Source organism: Triticum urartu, chromosome 3A (assembly GCF_056163025.1).
Source record: "Triticum urartu cultivar PI428250 chromosome 3A, HENAU_Tu73, whole genome shotgun sequence".
NCBI lineage: Eukaryota > Viridiplantae > Streptophyta > Magnoliopsida > Poales > Poaceae > Triticum > Triticum urartu.
Window position 1 is genome coordinate 37,120,487 of NC_141875.1, and position 17,356 is coordinate 37,137,842.

General features: G+C 42.2%; 1 pseudogene; it reads right to left on the minus strand.

Moving 5' to 3' along the window:
• Nucleotides 1-7,823: 7,823 nt before the first annotated feature.
• LOC125546565 (uncharacterized) lies at nucleotides 7,824-12,884 on the minus strand (annotated as a pseudogene).
• Nucleotides 12,885-17,356: the final 4,472 nt, after the last annotated feature.

The window sequence follows — 17,356 nt, forward strand, 5'->3', positions numbered from 1 at the left end:
AAACCTCCCTTGGCCGCCGCCCCCCTAGGAGATTGGATCTCCTAGGGCCGGCGCCCCCCCTAGGCCCCCTATATATAGTGAGGGAAGGAGGGCTTTTTGATACACGCCTTTGGTTGCCTCCTTCTCCCTCTCCAACACCTCCTCCTCCTCCATAGTGCTTGGCGAAGCCCTGACGGAGTACTGCAGCTCCGTCACCACCACGCCGTCGTGCTGCTGCTGGAGCCATCTTCCTCAACCTCTCCTTCCCCCTTGCTGGATCAAGAAGAAGGAGACTTTACGTTGACCGTACGTGTGTTGAACGCGGAGGTGCCGTCCGTTCGGCGCTAGGATCTCCGGTGATTTGGATCACGTCGTGTACGACTACCTCATCCCCGTTCTTTGAACGCTTCTGCTCGCGATCTACAAAGGTATGTAGATGCATCCGATCACTCGTTGCTAGATGAACTCATAGATGGATCTTGGTGAAACCGTAGGAAATTTTTTGTTTTCTGCAACATTTCCCAACAGTGGCATCATGAGCTAGGTCTATGCGTAGTTCTTTTTGCGCGAGTAGAACACAATTTGTTGTGGGCATAGATTTGTCAACTTTCTTGCCGCTACTAGTCTTATCTTGCTTCAGCAGTATTGTGGGATGAAGCGGCCCGGACCAACCTTACACGTACGCTTACGTGAGACCGGTTCCATCGACTAACATGCACTAGTTGCATAAGGTGGCTGGCGGGTGTCTGTCTCTCCCACTTTACTTGGAGCGGATTCGATGAAAAGGGTCCTTATGAAGGGTAAATAGAAGTTGACAAATCACGTTGTGGCTTTCACGTAGGTAAGAAAACGTTCTTGCTAGAACCCTATTTCAGCCATGTAAAACTTGCAACAACAATTAGAGGACGTCTAACTTGTTTTTGCAGCAAGTGTTTTGTGATGTGATATGGCCAAAGTTGTGATGAATGATGAATGATATATATGTGATGTATGAGATGTTCATGCTATTGTAATAGAAATCACGACTTGCATGTCGATGAGTATGACAACCGGCAGGAGCCATAGGAGTTGTCTTTATTTTTGTATGACCTGCGTGTCATTGAGAAACGCCATGTAAATTACTTTACTTTATTGCTAAACGCGTTAGCCATAGTATAGAATTAATAGTTGGCGAGCAACTTCATGGAGACACGATGATGGAGATCATGGTGTCATGCCGGTGACAAGATGATCATGGAGCCCCAAGATGGAGATCAAAGGATCTATGTGATATTGGCCATATCATGTCACTTTTATTATTTGATTGCATGTGATGTTAATCATGTTTTGTACATCTTGTTTACTTAGAACGACGGTAGTAAATAAGATGATCCCTCGTAATAATTTCAAGAAAGTGTTTTCCTAACTGTGCACCGTTGCGACAGTTCGTTGTTTCAAAGCACCACGTGATGATCGGGTGTTTGATTCAGGCGTTCACATACAACGGGTGTAAGACAGATTTACACATGCAAACACTTAGGTTGACTTGACGAGCCTAACATGTACAGACATGGCCTCGGAACACAGAAGACCGAAAGGTCAAGCATGAGTCGTATAGAAGATACGATCAACATGAAGATGTTCACCGATGTTGACTAGACCGTCTCACGTGATGATCGGACACGTCCTAGTCAACTCGGATCATGTTATACTTAGATGACTGGAGGGATGTCTATCTAAGTGGGAGTTCATTGAATAATTTGATTAGATGAACTTTATTATCATGAACTTAGTCTAAAATCTTTACAATATGTCTTGTAGATCAAATGGCCAACGTAGTCCTCAACTTCAACGCGTTCCTAGAGAAAACCAAGCTGAAAGACGATGGCAGCAACTACATGAACTGGGTCCGGAACCTGAGGATCATCCTCATAGCTGCCAAGAAAGATGATGTCCTACAAGCACCACTAGGTGACCCACCCGTTCCACAGAACCAAAACGTTATGAACGCTTGGCAGACACGTGCTGATGACTACTCCCTCGTTCAGTGCGGCATGCTTTACAGCTTAGAGCCGGGGCTCCAAAAGCGTTTTGAGAGACATGGAGCATATGAGATGTTCGAAGAGCTGAAAATGGTTTTTCAAGCTCATGCCCGGATCGAGAGATATGAAGTCTCCGACAAATTCTTTAGCTGTAAGATGGAGGAAAATAGTTCTGTCAGCGAGCACATACTCACTATGTCTGGGTTACATAACCGCTTGACTCAGCTGGGAGTTAATCTCCCGGATGACGTGGTCATTGACAGAATCCTCCAGTCGCTTCCACCAAGCTACAAGAGCTTTGTGATGAACTTCAATATGCAGGGGATGGAAAAGACCATTCCTAAGGTATTTGCAATGCTGAAATCAGCAGAGGTAGAAGTCAAGAAGGAACATCAAGTGTTGATGGTGAATAAAACCACTAAGTTCAAGAAGGGCAAGGGTAAGAAAGCCTTCAAGAAGGACGGCAAGGGAGTTGCCGCGCCCGGCAAGCAAGCTGCCGGGAAGAAGCCAAAGAATGGACCCAAGCCCGAGACTGAGTGCTTTTATTGCAAGGGAAGTGGTCACTGGAAGCGGAACTGCCCCAAATACTTAGCAGACAAGAAGGCCGGCAAAACAAAAGGTATATGTGATATACATGTAATTGATGTGTACCTTACCAGTGTCCGTAGTAGCTCCTGGGTATTTGATACCGGTGCAGTTGCTCACATTTGTAACTCAAAGCAGGGGCTGCGGAATAAGCGGAGATTGGCAAAGAACGAGGTGACGTTGCGCGTCGGGAATGGTTCCAAGGTCAATGTGATCGTCGTCGGCACGCTACCTCTACATTTACCTTCAGGATTAGTTTTAAACCTTAATAATTGTTATTTAGTGCCAGCTTTGAGCATGAATATTGTATCGGGATCTCGTTTAATTCGAGATGGCTACTCATTTAAATCTGAGAATAATGGTTGTTCTATTTATATGAGAGATATGTTTTATGGTCATGCTCCGATGGTGAATGGTTTATTTTTAATGAATCTCGAGCGTAATGCTACACATGTTCATAGTGTGAGTGCCAAAAGATGTAAGGTTGATAATGATAGTCCCACGTACTTGTGGCACTGCCGCCTTGGTCACATAGGTGTCAAACGCATGAAGAAGCTCCATGCAGATGGACTTTTAGAGTCTCTTGATTATGAATCATTTGACACGTGCGAACCATGCCTCATGGGTAAAATGACCAAGACTCCGTTCTCAGGAACAATGGAGCGAGCAACCAACTTATTGGAAATCATACATACTGATGTGTGCGGTCCAATGAGTGTTGAGGCTCGCGGTGGCTATCGTTACGTTCTCACCCTCACTGATGATTTGAGTAGATATGGGTATGTCTACCTAATGAAACACAAGTCTGAAACCTTTGAAAAGTTCAAAGTATTTCAGAGTGAGGTTGAGAATCAACGTGACAGGAAAATCAAGTTTTTGCGATCAGATCGTGGAGGAGAATACTTGAGTCATGAATTTGGCACACACTTAAGGAAATGTGGAATAGTTTCACAACTCACGCCGCCTGGAACACCTCAGCGTAATGGTGTGTCTGAACGTCGTAATCGCACTCTATTAGATATGGTGCGATCTATGATGTCTCTTACTGATTTACCGCTATCTTTTTGGGGCTATGCTTTAGAGACTGCCACATTCACTTTAAATAGGGCTCCGTCGAAATCCGTTGAGACGACACCGTATGAATTATGGTTTGGGAAGAAACCTAAGTTGTCGTTTCTAAAAGTTTGGGGATGCGATGCTTATGTCAAGAAACTTCAACCTGAAAAGCTCGAACCCAAGTCGGAAAAATGCGTCTTCATAGGATACCCTAAATAAACTATTGGGTATACCTTCTACCTCAGATCCGAAGGCAAGATCTTTGTTGCCAAGAATGGATCCTTTCTAGAAAAAGAGTTTCTCTCGAAAGAAGTAAGTGGGAGGAAAGTGGAACTTGATGAAGTGTTACCTCTTGAACCGGAAAATGGCGCAACTCAAGAAAATGTTCCTGAGGTGCCTGCACCGACTAGAGAGGAAGTTAATGACAATGATCAAGATACTTCTGATCAAGCTCCTACTGAAATTCGAAGGTCCACAAGGACATGTTCCGCACCAGAGTGGTACGGCAACCCTGTCTTGGAAATCATGTTGTTAGACAATAGTGAACCTTCAAACTATGAAGAAGCGATGGCGGGCCCGGATTCCGACAAATGGCTAGAAGCCATGAAATCCGAGATAGGATCCATGTATGAAAACGAAGTATGGACTTTGACTGACTTGCCCGTTGAACGGCGAGCCATAGAAAATAAATGGATCTTTAAGAAAAAGACAGACGCGGATGGTAATGTGACCATCTATAAAGCTCGGCTTGTCGCTAAGGGTTATCGACAAGTTCAAGGGGTTGACTACGATGAGACTTTCTCACCGGTAGCGAAGCTAAAGTCCGTCCGAATCATGTTAGCAATTGCCGCATTCTACGATTATAAGATATGGCAAATGGACGTCAAAACGGCATTCCTTAATGGTTTCCTTAAGAAAGAATTGTATATGATGCAGCCGGAAGGTTTTGTCAATCCTAAGAATGCTGACAAGGTGTGCAAGCTCCAACGCTCGATTTATGGGCTGGTGCAAGCATCTCGGAGTTGGAACATTCGCTTTGATGAGATGATCAAAGTGTTTGGGTTTACGTAGACTTATGGAGAAGCATGCGTTTACAAGAAAGTGAGTGGGAGCTCTGTAGCATTTCTCATACTATATGTAGATGACATACTTTTGATGGGAAATGATATAGAACTCTTGGACAGCATCAAGGCCTACTTGAATAAGAGTTTTTCAATGAAGGACCTTGGAGAAGCTGCTTATATATTAGGCATCAAGATCTATAGAGATAGATCAAGACGCCTCATAGGTCTTTCACAAAGCACATACCTTGATAAGATATTGAAGAAGTTCAATATGGATCAGTCTAAGAAGGGGTTCTTACCTGTGTTACAAGGTGTGAAATTGAGCTCTGCTCAATGTCCGACCACGGCAGAAGATATAGAAGAGATGAGTGTCATCCCCTATGCCTCAGCCATAGGTTCTATTATGTATGCCATGTTGTGTACCAGACCTGATGTAAACCTTGCCATAAGTTTGGTAGGTAGGTACCAAAGTAATCCCGGCAAGGAACACTAGACAGCGGTCAAGAATATCCTGAAGTACCTGAAAAGGACTAAGGAAATGTTTCTCGTTTATGGAGGTGACGAAGAGCTCGTCGTAAAGGGTTACGTCGACGCTAGCTTCGACACAGATCTGGATGACTCTAAGTCAAAAACCGGATACGTGTATATTTTGAATGGTGGGGCAGTGAGCTGGTGCAGTTGCAAGCAGAGCGTCGTGGCGGGATCTACATGTGAAGCGGAGTACATGGCAGCCTCGGAGGCAGCACATGAAGCAATTTGGGTGAAGGAGTTCATCACCGACCTAGGAGTCATACCCAATGCGTCGGGGCCAATCAAACTCTTCTGTGACAACACTGGAGCTATTGCACTTGCCAAGGAGCCCAGGTTTCACAAGAAGACCAGGCACATCAAGCATCGCTTCAACTCCATTCGTGAAAATGTTCAAGATGGAGACATAGATATTTGTAAAGTACATACGGATCTGAATGTAGCAGATCCGTTGACTAAACCTCTCCCTAGGGCAAAACATGATCAACACCAGAATTCCATGGGTGTTCGATTCATCACAATGTAACTAGATTATTGACTCTAGTGCAAGTGGGAGACTGCTGGAAATATGCCCTAGAGGCAATAATAAAAGCATTATTATTATATTTCCTTGTTCATGATAATTGTCTTTATTCATGCTATAATTGTGTTAGCCGGAAATCGTAATACATGTGTGAATAACAGACACCAACATGTCCCTAGTAAGCCTCTAGTTGACTAGCTCGTTGATCAACAGATAGTCATGGTTTCCTGACTATGGACATTGGATGTCATTGATAACGAGATCACATCATTAGGAGAATGATGTGATGGACAAGACCCAATCCTTAACATAGCATAAAGATCGTATAGTTCGTTTGCTAGAGTTTTTCCAATGTCAAGTATCTTTTCCTTAGACCATGAGATCGTGTAACTCCAGGATACCGTAGGAGTGCTTTGGGTATACCAAACGTCACAACGTAACTGGGTGACTATAAAGGTAGACCACGGGTATCTCCAAAAGTGTCTGTTGGGTTGACACGGATCAAGACTGGGATTTGTCACTCCGTATGACGGAGAGGTATCACTGGGCCCACTCGGTAATGCATCATCATAATGAGCTCAAAGTGACCAAGTGTCTGGTCACGGGATCATGCATTATGGTACGAGTAAAGTGACTTGCCGGTAACGAGATTGAACGAGGTATTGGGATACCGACGATCGAATCTGGGGCAAGTAACATACCGATTGACAAAGGGAATTGTATACGGGGTTGCTTGAATCCTCGACATCGTGGTTCATCCGATGAGATCATCAAGGAGCATGTGGGAGCCAACATGGGTATCCAGATCCCGCTGTTGGTTATTGACAGGAGAGTCGTCTCGGTCATGTCTACATGTCTCCCGAACCCGTAGGGTCTACACACTTAAGGTTCGGTGACGCTAGGGTTGTAGGGATATGTATATGCAGTAACCCGAATGTTGTTTGGAGTCCCGGATGAGATCCCGGACGTCACGAGGAGTTCCGGAATGGTCCGGAGGTAAAGAATCATATATAGGAAGTGCTACTTCGGCCATCGGGACAAGTTTTGGGGTTATCGGTATTGTACCGGGACCACCGGAAGGGTCCCGGGGGTCCACCAGGTGGGGCCACCTGCCCCGGGGGGGCACATGGGCTGTAGGGGGTGCGCCTTGGCCTACATGGGCCAAGGGCACCAGCCCCAAAAGGCCCATGCGCCTAGGGTTTCAAAAGGGGAAGAGTCCCACAAGTGGAAGGCACCCCTAGGTGCCTTGGGGGGGAGGGAAACCTCCCTTGGCCGCCGCCCCCCTAGGAGATTGGATCTCCTAGGGCCGGCGCCCCCCCTAGGCCCCCTATATATAGTGAGGGAAGGAGGGCTTTTTGATACACGCCTTTGGTTGCCTCCTTCTCCCTCTCCAACACCTCCTCCTCCTCCATAGTGCTTGGCGAAGCCCTGACGGAGTACTGCAGCTCCATCACCACCACGCCGTCGTGCTGCTGCTGGAGCCATCTTCCTCAACCTCTCATTCCCCCTTGCTGGATCAAGAAGAAGGAGACTTTACGTTGACCGTACGTGTGTTGAACGCTGAGGTGCCGTCCGTTCGGCGCTAGGATCTCCGGTGATTTGGATCACGTCGTGTACGACTACCTCATCCCCGTTCTTTGAACGCTTCTACTCGCGATCTACAAAGGTATGTAGATGCATCCGATCACTCGTTGCTAGATGAACTCATAGATGGATCTTGGTGAAACCGTAGGAAATTTTTTGTTTTCTGCAACGTTCCCCAACAGATAATTGCCATATTAATTACCGTACATGCATTATGTCGGATATTAATAGGTATACCTTGTTTTTGGGGACTATATGCGCTAGGGGGGGAGGGCTTTAGTCCCCACCCTTTAGTGCCGGTTGGTGAACTGGGACTAAAGGTCCTTACGAACCGGGACTAAAACCCGATTCTGCACTAGTGTGCAAAAGATCTATTGTATTATTAAACAAAAGAAAAATACAATAGATCTTTTTCCCAATACGGATCTATAGTTAGGTGCACACAAACTTGTTGCTTATTTCGACTAAGAAGATAACACTCGGTCATGGATGAAATTCCTTGACGGTTGGAAGAGGACATTTGGGGTAGCAATAAGGACAATTATTGAAGCACTCTTCCCTTGTGGAGAAACACGGTGTGTGTGTGTGTGGGGGGGGGGGGGGGGGGGTTCGTCATGTTGACCCTTGTTGAAGCAGCAGTAGCAAGCTTTATAACTTGTTGTTGAAATACATGTCCTCAAGACGCAAAACTTTAAAGCTATCTTGCTTTCAGTGATGGCACTAACACTTGTCTTTGTATGATAATCTAGATAGCTCTTTCTCCCAGCCTCGAGACGACCTATTGCATGCATATTTGATCATACTAGATGATTCCCCGCGCGTTGCTGCGGGATTGTATGGTGAAAAAATAACATTTGTGATTACATAAAATGATAGTTTTGATGATCATGGTACTCTTTCGGTTGGAATAATGTTATGAGTTTGGGGGAAGGGAAACTTACTTTTAACTCTCTTCTATTTAGTTCTGTGTACTAAACGGGAACATTTGGAAGTACATTATCAAAGACTTCTCCGTTACATACTTTCCAAATGCAACAGGTCTCAAAACAGCAACTTCCATCGCAAATAGTCTATTTATCTATTGTTCAACAAACTCTATCCCTCCAATAATTTACATGCATTTTCTTCATGAAGGCGGGATAAAGTGTCAGCATTGCAGGACAAATAAAAAAATCAAAGAAAACTACAGCTAGCTATATTCCTTTACACGAACATGACGTAAGGCACAAATGTAATCTAGGAGGTTTTTTTTTACAGTGGACCAGATATTGTGTGTTAACTTTGACTTGAAGGAGCTGCCGAAAAATATCTTGCAACTGAGAACTTGAGCCAGCAAAAGATATCCAAAGTAAATTGAAATGGGTAGGAACTTGAGAGGTGCCCATCAGCTGCTTGTAGTTTGTCAATATGCAAAAAGAGAACGTATTCACTCCACTTGTTCGACCAGGAGAGACTTCAATTTTTAGTATGCCCATCAAAGACACAAACCATGGCAGCAGGAGCCTTGTCGCTTTAGTAACAGTGGATGTTAGGGGACAAAGCTAATCATTAAGGGCATCTCCAACAGCTGTAAGATAGGTGTTGGTAAATTTTCCACCTAGGACAAAGTGATGATGTGGCATGTAATAAATGTGGAGAGAGAGCAAAGTTGTATGTAGAATAACCAACAACCTTTGCACAAGCTCCAAGGTGAAATAGAGAGTAATCACATTTATTTTCTTATCATCTATTGGATACCTTAGATACAACCCATTGGAGTAGTTGTATGATAGCTTGTTGGTTGATGACATGGATATTTTACTAACAAGACTAACATACAATCTATTGAAGATGCTCTAAGAATAAGGATGCACGTAGTTATATGACATAGCAATAAATGGACTACTGTTCCCTAAAAAAGACTGATCACTTGACGTCATGCCATGGGAGGAAGAGAGATGCATCATGTAGCAAAGTCGGGCAAGAACTCAGCCCACTTTTGTTTATTTACATTTATTCTAAGCATAGATGAATTATACAGTTAGAAAAAAATACTGCCAAGAGACAGTACGTAAAAGATCATCCCTTGCCAGACCACAAGTGAGAGAGCACAAAATTATCAAGAGTGAGAGTAATAAACATAAAGAAATATGTTCACAGAGCTCATGGCACCTATACATTGGAAACGGCCTGTAAATGTAGGTCTGCCTAGATTTTGGTGCCAGGCCACAAGTGAAAAAGAGGTGCCTGCCTAGATTTTGTTGCCGATAACCATGGAGGTCACAACAATGGGGAATGAACAAATAATTGTACATGTGAAATCAGAAAATCATTTGGAATGTCATACCTTAAAAAGAGGATTCTGCAATGTAGAAAGTTCACCATTGAAGAACTACATATAGGGTCGCAGCATAAATCTCCTTAGCCTGTTATATAGACTAAAAAGTGATGAATTGTCAAATAATGTGTGCATGATCACTTGGGTAGGTCAAGCGGCTAAATACATGGAGACAAAGATGTAACAAACCTGATCAAATGTTGCAACAGATTATGAATGTCTTACATGAACCACCGAGAAACAACACTGAAATAGGCGTTCTAGATTAATTTTTCTAAAGGATGATCTTAAGCACCACTATGCTGAATAGGAAAACATAAGAAACAAAAGATACTAACATCATGTTCGCAACTACAAATATAAAAACAGTGTTGTAACTACGAAGTTTTCTTAGCAAAAAAAACATAATTGTGTTAATAAGGGGGTACCTTATCCTTTTCATATCCCTGGCACGATCAACAGGTAGAGGCCAATATTACATTGATTAACATCTATGGAGGAGTCAACATGTTTATGTAATTTTATGGTGTAGCGAAATGAAGTCAAGTCGGTGACAGTGAGCTAAGTTTGACTTAATAAATGTAAGAAATTGTTACCTGACAAATAATGTCTAGAACCAACAATAAAATATACTAAGAAAATACAAAAGATTTTACAGGTGACTGTATCAGATGCACAGATAGCTAAAATGTCGATCAGATGAAGTAACTGTCCAACAGAAAGCAACCATTTGAGGTCATGATAAACTCGAGATGGTGTAAAATAGAAAACATGAATGCACTTCTAATATGTAACTCATATCTTGTTGGGATGGCGATATAGACTCAAAGATTGTCGGTACAGTGCCGAAACATGAGTGGTGTGAAGACCAAATCCACTAATTTCTATCTTTGATACTTTAAATGAAAGTCACCATGTGGAAAGTTCCTAGACAATTCAGGACAAAAAGAACGGATCTGCAATGATAGTAAAATAATCAAAATGGCATGGATCAGTAATCTATAATACAGGCAATAATGTGCTTTGAGATCAATAATGCAAGAGAACATTGATAATGCAAGAGAGAACGCCAGATTGCTGCATATTACGTGGCCAGCATGAGGCGCAAACAACAACCTGATCGTTGAACACTAGTAGAAAACAGGGCTATGGTCACGGGGCAATATTCACATTAGTCCCGGTTCAGTCACGAACCGGGACTAATGTGAGCATTGGTCCCGGTTCATGCGGCTAAGGCATTAGTCCCGGTTCACTCGGGCCCTTTAGTCCCGGTTTAAGACATGAACCGGGACTAAGATTACACCTTTAGTCCCGGTTTGACGCACGAACAGGGACTAATGGGATTGAGACCTTTAGTCCCGGTTCGTGCCACGAACCGGTACTAAAGGTCCCATTTTCAAACTCTACCCCCCCCCCCCCCCCCCGGGATCGCCTTTTCAGTTTTTTTAAAAAAAGAAAATGATGGAAATGTCAAAAAAAATAAAAGAAAATAAGTTTCCCATGTGATATGTGGTCTAGTTGTTGGGAAAATTTGCAAATGTGAATTTTGACTTTATTTGCAAAATCTCTCTGAAATTTGAAAAAATGGGCATAACTTTTGCATACTAACTCGGATGAAAAAGTTTTTTATATGAAAAATCATCTACTCGAAAAGTTACATCCATATTTAACGGGGGGAACCCCGTTAAACATTTTCAAAATCCTCAAAAACCTAATAGAAAAAAAGTTACGGGGCTTTTAAGATTTAGAGTGGAAAAAATTGAAAAATATTCAAACAGTGGGCAAACTATGGTCAAACAATGGTCAAACTAATTATTCTAGAATATTAGTGTTACTAAATAATTATTTTAATTATTTCAATTTTGGTCAAATCTGGTCAAACTGTGGTCAACTGTGGTTAAACAATGGTCAAACTAATTATTCAAGAAATATTAGTGTTACTAAATAATTATAGTTTTTTAAAACAATAGTTTCAAACTCAAACAGTGAAATGTGTCACTTCATGCTCAAGCAAAATTCCTGAAGGTTAATAGGATTGACATCTTACTATTGTCAGGAAAACAACAAGTGCAGACTTGGAGCGAGGGAGAATAGAACCCGGAAGTTAAGCGTGCTCAAGCTGGGGGAGTGGGAGGATGGGTGATCGTTCGGGAAGTTAGATGATTTGGAATGATGAGGGGTGATTAGAGGATAAATTGAGAAGTGATGAGGGGTGGTGATTACAGACTAGAGGTTAAAATAATTCAGAAATTTGAAAATAAAAAAAATTCAAAAAAAAAATTCAAATTTTTTTTTAAAAAAAAAAATCATAAAATTTCCTTTAGTCCCGGTTGGTGTTACCAACCGGGACTAAAGGTGGAGCTCCACGTGGCCGCGCCCTTTAGTCCCGGTTCTGGATTGAACCGGGACTAAAGGGTCAGGGCATTAGTACCGACACTTTAGTCCCGGTTCAGGAACCGGGACTAAAGGCCCTTACGAACTGGGACTAAAGGCCCTTACGAACCGGGACTAAAGGCCCTTTTTCTACCAGTGGAAGATGATGTGAGCGATGCCGCTCCACTGTTTAAAGGGGGGATTTAGCACAGGCAGGGGAAGTCACCGAGAGGCGGCGGCGGCGGCCCTCCTGTGTAGTAGGGAAGTGGTGGAGGTCATCCTTGAGGAGGCGGAATCGTCGAGGTGGCAGGGGTTGGGCACCTCGAGGCTGGAGGGTAGCGGCGTAGTCGCAATGTGAACGCTGCACTTCTCGGTGGCGGATCTGGCCGGTATGCCTGAATCCGTGGAGGGCGGAGGGTTGCGCGCCTGAAGACAACCAGAGAAGTTTGATCCTTGTCTCCGGAGGTGGCAGGCGAGGGGGTTGCTGCCCAGGAGAATGCCGGAGGGACCAAAAAGGCCTCTTCGGCTACCACGAACCACCCAATTTGTCCTGGAAAAAATGCTGACGTGGTGAGCTGCTTGATCAGGACAAATAGGAGTAATTGCGGCTGATGTGGATAGGCTGCATCTTAAGAGAAATAGGATAGTGGGGACGAACTATTTAGGTATTATAGATAAGCATTAGTTTTCTATTTGATAGAAAAGGGTATATGTTTTTATTTGTCTTGTTGAAAACACAAAGGCTATGAAAACAATAAAATAATAGAGGATGAAGACCTTTATACTTACACTCTGCAACCCCAACCGATGAACAAGATAATGGCCATAACATACACCAAACGTCTCCCTGTCATATCAATTTTTTACTGCTTGTCTGTTCAGCCTGGCTTTACGAACACCCAATGACCAATCGACATGGTCCACTTCTCTCGCTTCAATATATATGAGTATGTTGAACATAAGTGCATAATAACAAAATATATGGTAATTAATTTATTCGGAGATCCTGCAATTAGTGGTGAGATATTATCATAGATATATGATTTGAGCTGAACTGATCAATATCCCTGTTGATGCATACAATCCACTATATATCAATTGCGAGATTTCATCTATCTGTGTGTGTATGTGCGCGCGTGTGTATATAGTTATACATAATTTGGGGGGCCAGGGCTATATCCAAAAGTCTACTATATTTTCTGAGGGAATAAAAGTCTGTTATTTGTATTATTAAAATAAGAGGCAAATAAGCCACCAAATTTATCCAAATAGACTAAATTTTCTCTTTCCCGCAAAAAAAAAGACTAAATTTTCTCTACCTTTTATTTTAATCTATGTGAGCCCTAATTTTAAAGGTGTCTATTTATAGAGATGAAAGGCTATTAAAATACCTAGAAAGATATGCGGCCCTCCATTGATGAATTCCCATTGCAAGAGGAGGAGGAAGACAACCTAAACTTTCATTATGAATTTCCCAATGAGGTACATGATTTATAAGGAACTTTTAAATATAAACTCCTATGAAGCTCAAAACAAGTTTTCTAGTAGGATAAAAGAAATAAAATACAAAAAAATACTACAAATAAAATAGCTACTGATAACTAAACAGAAACAAAAAGAATATGTCAAAAAATAAAGAAAACAATTTAAAGCAACTAATATTAAAAGAAATAGCACAAAACCTATAAAACACTAAAACAGAACTGTTTTCGTGAAAACCTAATTTTAAGTAATCCTAAAATTCACCAATTAATTACTATTGATAAACAAAGTCACAAAGAACCAGTAGCAAAAAGAACCATCTAAAAAGAATACTCCTAGCTCAAATTATAGGCAATTTAGTGATTTGAGCAAATTCATAAAAATTCAAATTCAAACTTTCAAATCTAGTCAAACTTGATATCTACAAAAACTTCATAAAATTTCTAATCTAATGCAAAAAGAATCAAATTAAAATACTAAAAATCTAAATTGATATAAATTTTCTAAAACAGTAGAGCAGGTGTTGGCCGAAGAGGGACTCTTTGGTCAACTGTTGGCCGAAAAGTCCTTTTTGGCCAACGGTTGGCCGAAAAGTCTCTCTTCGGCCAACATGAAGCCGACAGGGTGATACTTTTGATTTTTCTGCATTAGGGTGTATAGTTTTCGAATTTGCTATAAAAATCATCATAGTTTCAAAAAAGAATCGATTTGTTGCTTGCGCCTATGATAGTGCTGCCTTTCCAAAGGGGAGGGAACCCGCAAGGTGGGCGCGAGGAGGGTGTGGCAAAGAGTGAGGCAGAGAAGGTTGAAGGGAGACAAAACGACTACTGGAATGAATCCTTTGATGGAACAGATGCGGATCTGCATGACACAACACCATTCCTTGTTAAACCTACTACGGAGATGGATATTGATAGGATCAAGGCAGGTAGAAAAAGACTTGCTTTTGAGAAAGCAAGAGAGATGGGGTACATAGTGTCGTACGGCGCTCCTTCAAAACTGGGGCGAAGATCCGAATATCTTTGATGAAAATTTGGGATCGAGGAGCAGTGCCCTTGCTAACCTTGTGGATAATGAGACGTCGTATCAGGACTCAAAGCGAAAGAACCCTGTACAATACCACTGTTGATGACATGATCACGTCGGACAGTAACGGTAGAAAGTGGTAGACTGCTCCTTTGGCGAAAAGATTTGAACGTGATGTCTTCGAAAGCGCATGATCATTACCTGGATATCTGTTTTGATGAAGCGGTAGTTGCGTGTTGTCGCGTCACCGACTTTTACGGAGAACCTAGCAGAGATTGTATGCACACGACTTGGGAGTATCTCCAGGACTTGAATAAAATGGCTTATGGAACTGAGAAGGAAGGGGTCGCTCTTCACCCCCAAAGATGAATGTAAGCTTTTTTGCGATGTTCTCAACGAATGTGCCTCTTTGATTTTGGGATACGTGGGTGATATCTCAACGCGGAGGCAAGGTCAGAACCTAGGGCATATTGCCCAGTATATCCATCTGATGTCACTGCATCCCATGTCTAATGTTTCTCTATACAGATGGACTTTGTCTACCCATCCTATGTGAAGCATGAACTAATGCTGCTCGTTTCAGAATGCAAAAATAAATAAATTGAGGGAATGTTTCAGAATGCAAATTAATTGTGTAATAAGTATATAATCAACTCGGTTGCGCTCTAATGGTTCGCGTCTATAATTTCAGAAAGCAAATTAATTGGCTGAACTTACTAAACATGCTTGCCTGGCTGTATTTCAGGTAGAGGGGCTAAAAAAACAGAAGTTACTAATGTCAGGGTAGTTCCCAAACTCAGGAATAGAAGCACACCCGACAAGGCTCGTGCCGTGGCGGTGGCATGTGCGGTGTGCACATTTAGCAACATAAAAAATGATAAAAAAAACAAAGGATGTATTTCGGCTAGAGGGATGGGCTCTATGTGCAAAGAAGCGAAAACAGATTTTAAAAATAGGAAAAGGAAAAAAAAAGCAAAAAGTTGTCAAGAGTGGGATTTGAACCCACGCCCTTTCGAGTCCGTCTCTTGGCCCTTCCTCCTTAGGCAACTCGGCTTTGGCCCTTGCGAGCGGGAGTGGAATTTTGACTTCCTGTCTTCGACGTCCATGTGTGTACTTCAATAGCGTTCCTGGTCTCCTGATTGGTCACAAGTCACAACAAGGGGCTTGTTAAGGCGACCCGTTATCACTTATGCTATTTACGCTTGTCATGAACATCCTCAACTCCATGATCCAACGTGCGGTGCAACATGGTCTCCCTGTGTGCCGATGATATAGTGATCCTCACTCAAACAGACGCGATATCCTTGCCATTAGGGAGCTACTTTGAGTCTTTGGCGTTGCTTCTGGACTGCACACCAACTGCTCCAGATCCAATGTTCGCTGGACCAGTTGACCATCATTGAAAACGAGATGGCGTGTCCCATCTTGAATTTCCCTATGCCCTACCTCGGCCTACCCTTCTCTGTCCCGGAGGTACCTATGTCCGTGTGCTTCTACTGGTCGACGGGCTTGAGAAGAAGCTGTCACTTGGAGGGCTTGCATGCTGTTGAAGAGGGACGCACTAGCGCTGGTCAGACACATGTTGTGCACAATGCTAGTGCACTTCCTTAGGACGATTGCCTTCAACAAGTCCATCCCAAGGCATGCGAATCGTGTCATTCGTGGCTTCCTTTGAGTTGGCTAGAAGGACGCCCACAATGTCCATTTCTTGGTCAACTAGTAGAGGGTGTGCCGACCACTCTCGCTTGGTGAGCTCAAAGTCCTACTGTTGAGGAATTGCCCGTCTTTATTTTAGTGTTCATGATCTGATCCGATGTACTCTGTTTTAGTATGAAATAGATAAAATCGGATCGTGTGCTCAGAAGAAAGGAATAAGGAAAATAGAAATTGTAATGGCGGCAACCACACATTGAAACTAGATGATACATCACATGTTGTTGCGTTTTTTTTTGCAACATATTTGATATATGTAACATGAATGTTTGAAATAATTATATTACAATTAAGATTAAAATAAATATGATTTATTATGTTTGATTATTGAATAGCTGTAAAATATATATTTAATATAAATAGCATAACAGAATGAAAATTTCCATGCGTTTTTGCATGTTGATATGAGCCTTCACCCACATGCTTTGTGGCGCAGTGTGGATTCTCTGTCTGCCCATCTTATATGAAGCATGAACTAACGTTGCCTGATTTCTCTGTTAGAATGCAAATTGATCGAGCTACCCATTGCACTCTGATTTGTTCATCAGTGCTACATACATATGTATACAAACTTTGGTTAGTTCGCATTATATCTTATAATAAGCTAAGCTAGTCCAGTTGACGGTGTGTTCAGCAGCTTACGTCCTACACCCTGTGGGACGTATTTCAGATAGACGGATGGACTATTTAAACAAGAAAAATGAAGAAAAATACAAAAACAAAAACATGTCAAGAGTGGGATTTCTATTTAAACAAGAAAAATGAAGAAAAATACAAAAACAAAAACATGTCAAGAGTGGGATTTGAACCCAGTTGACGGTGTGTTCAGCAGCTTACGTCCTACACCCTGTGGGACGTATTTCAGATAGACGGATGGACTATTTAAACAAGAAAAATGAAGAAAAATACAAAAACAAAAACATGTCAAGAGTGGGATTTCTATTTAAACAAGAAAAATGAAGAAAAATACAAAAACAAAAACATGTCAAGAGTGGGATTTCTATTTAAACAAGAAAAATGAAGAAAAATACAAAAACAAAAACATGTCAAGAGTGGGATTTCTATTTAAACAAGAAAAATGAAGAAAAATACAAAAACAAAAACA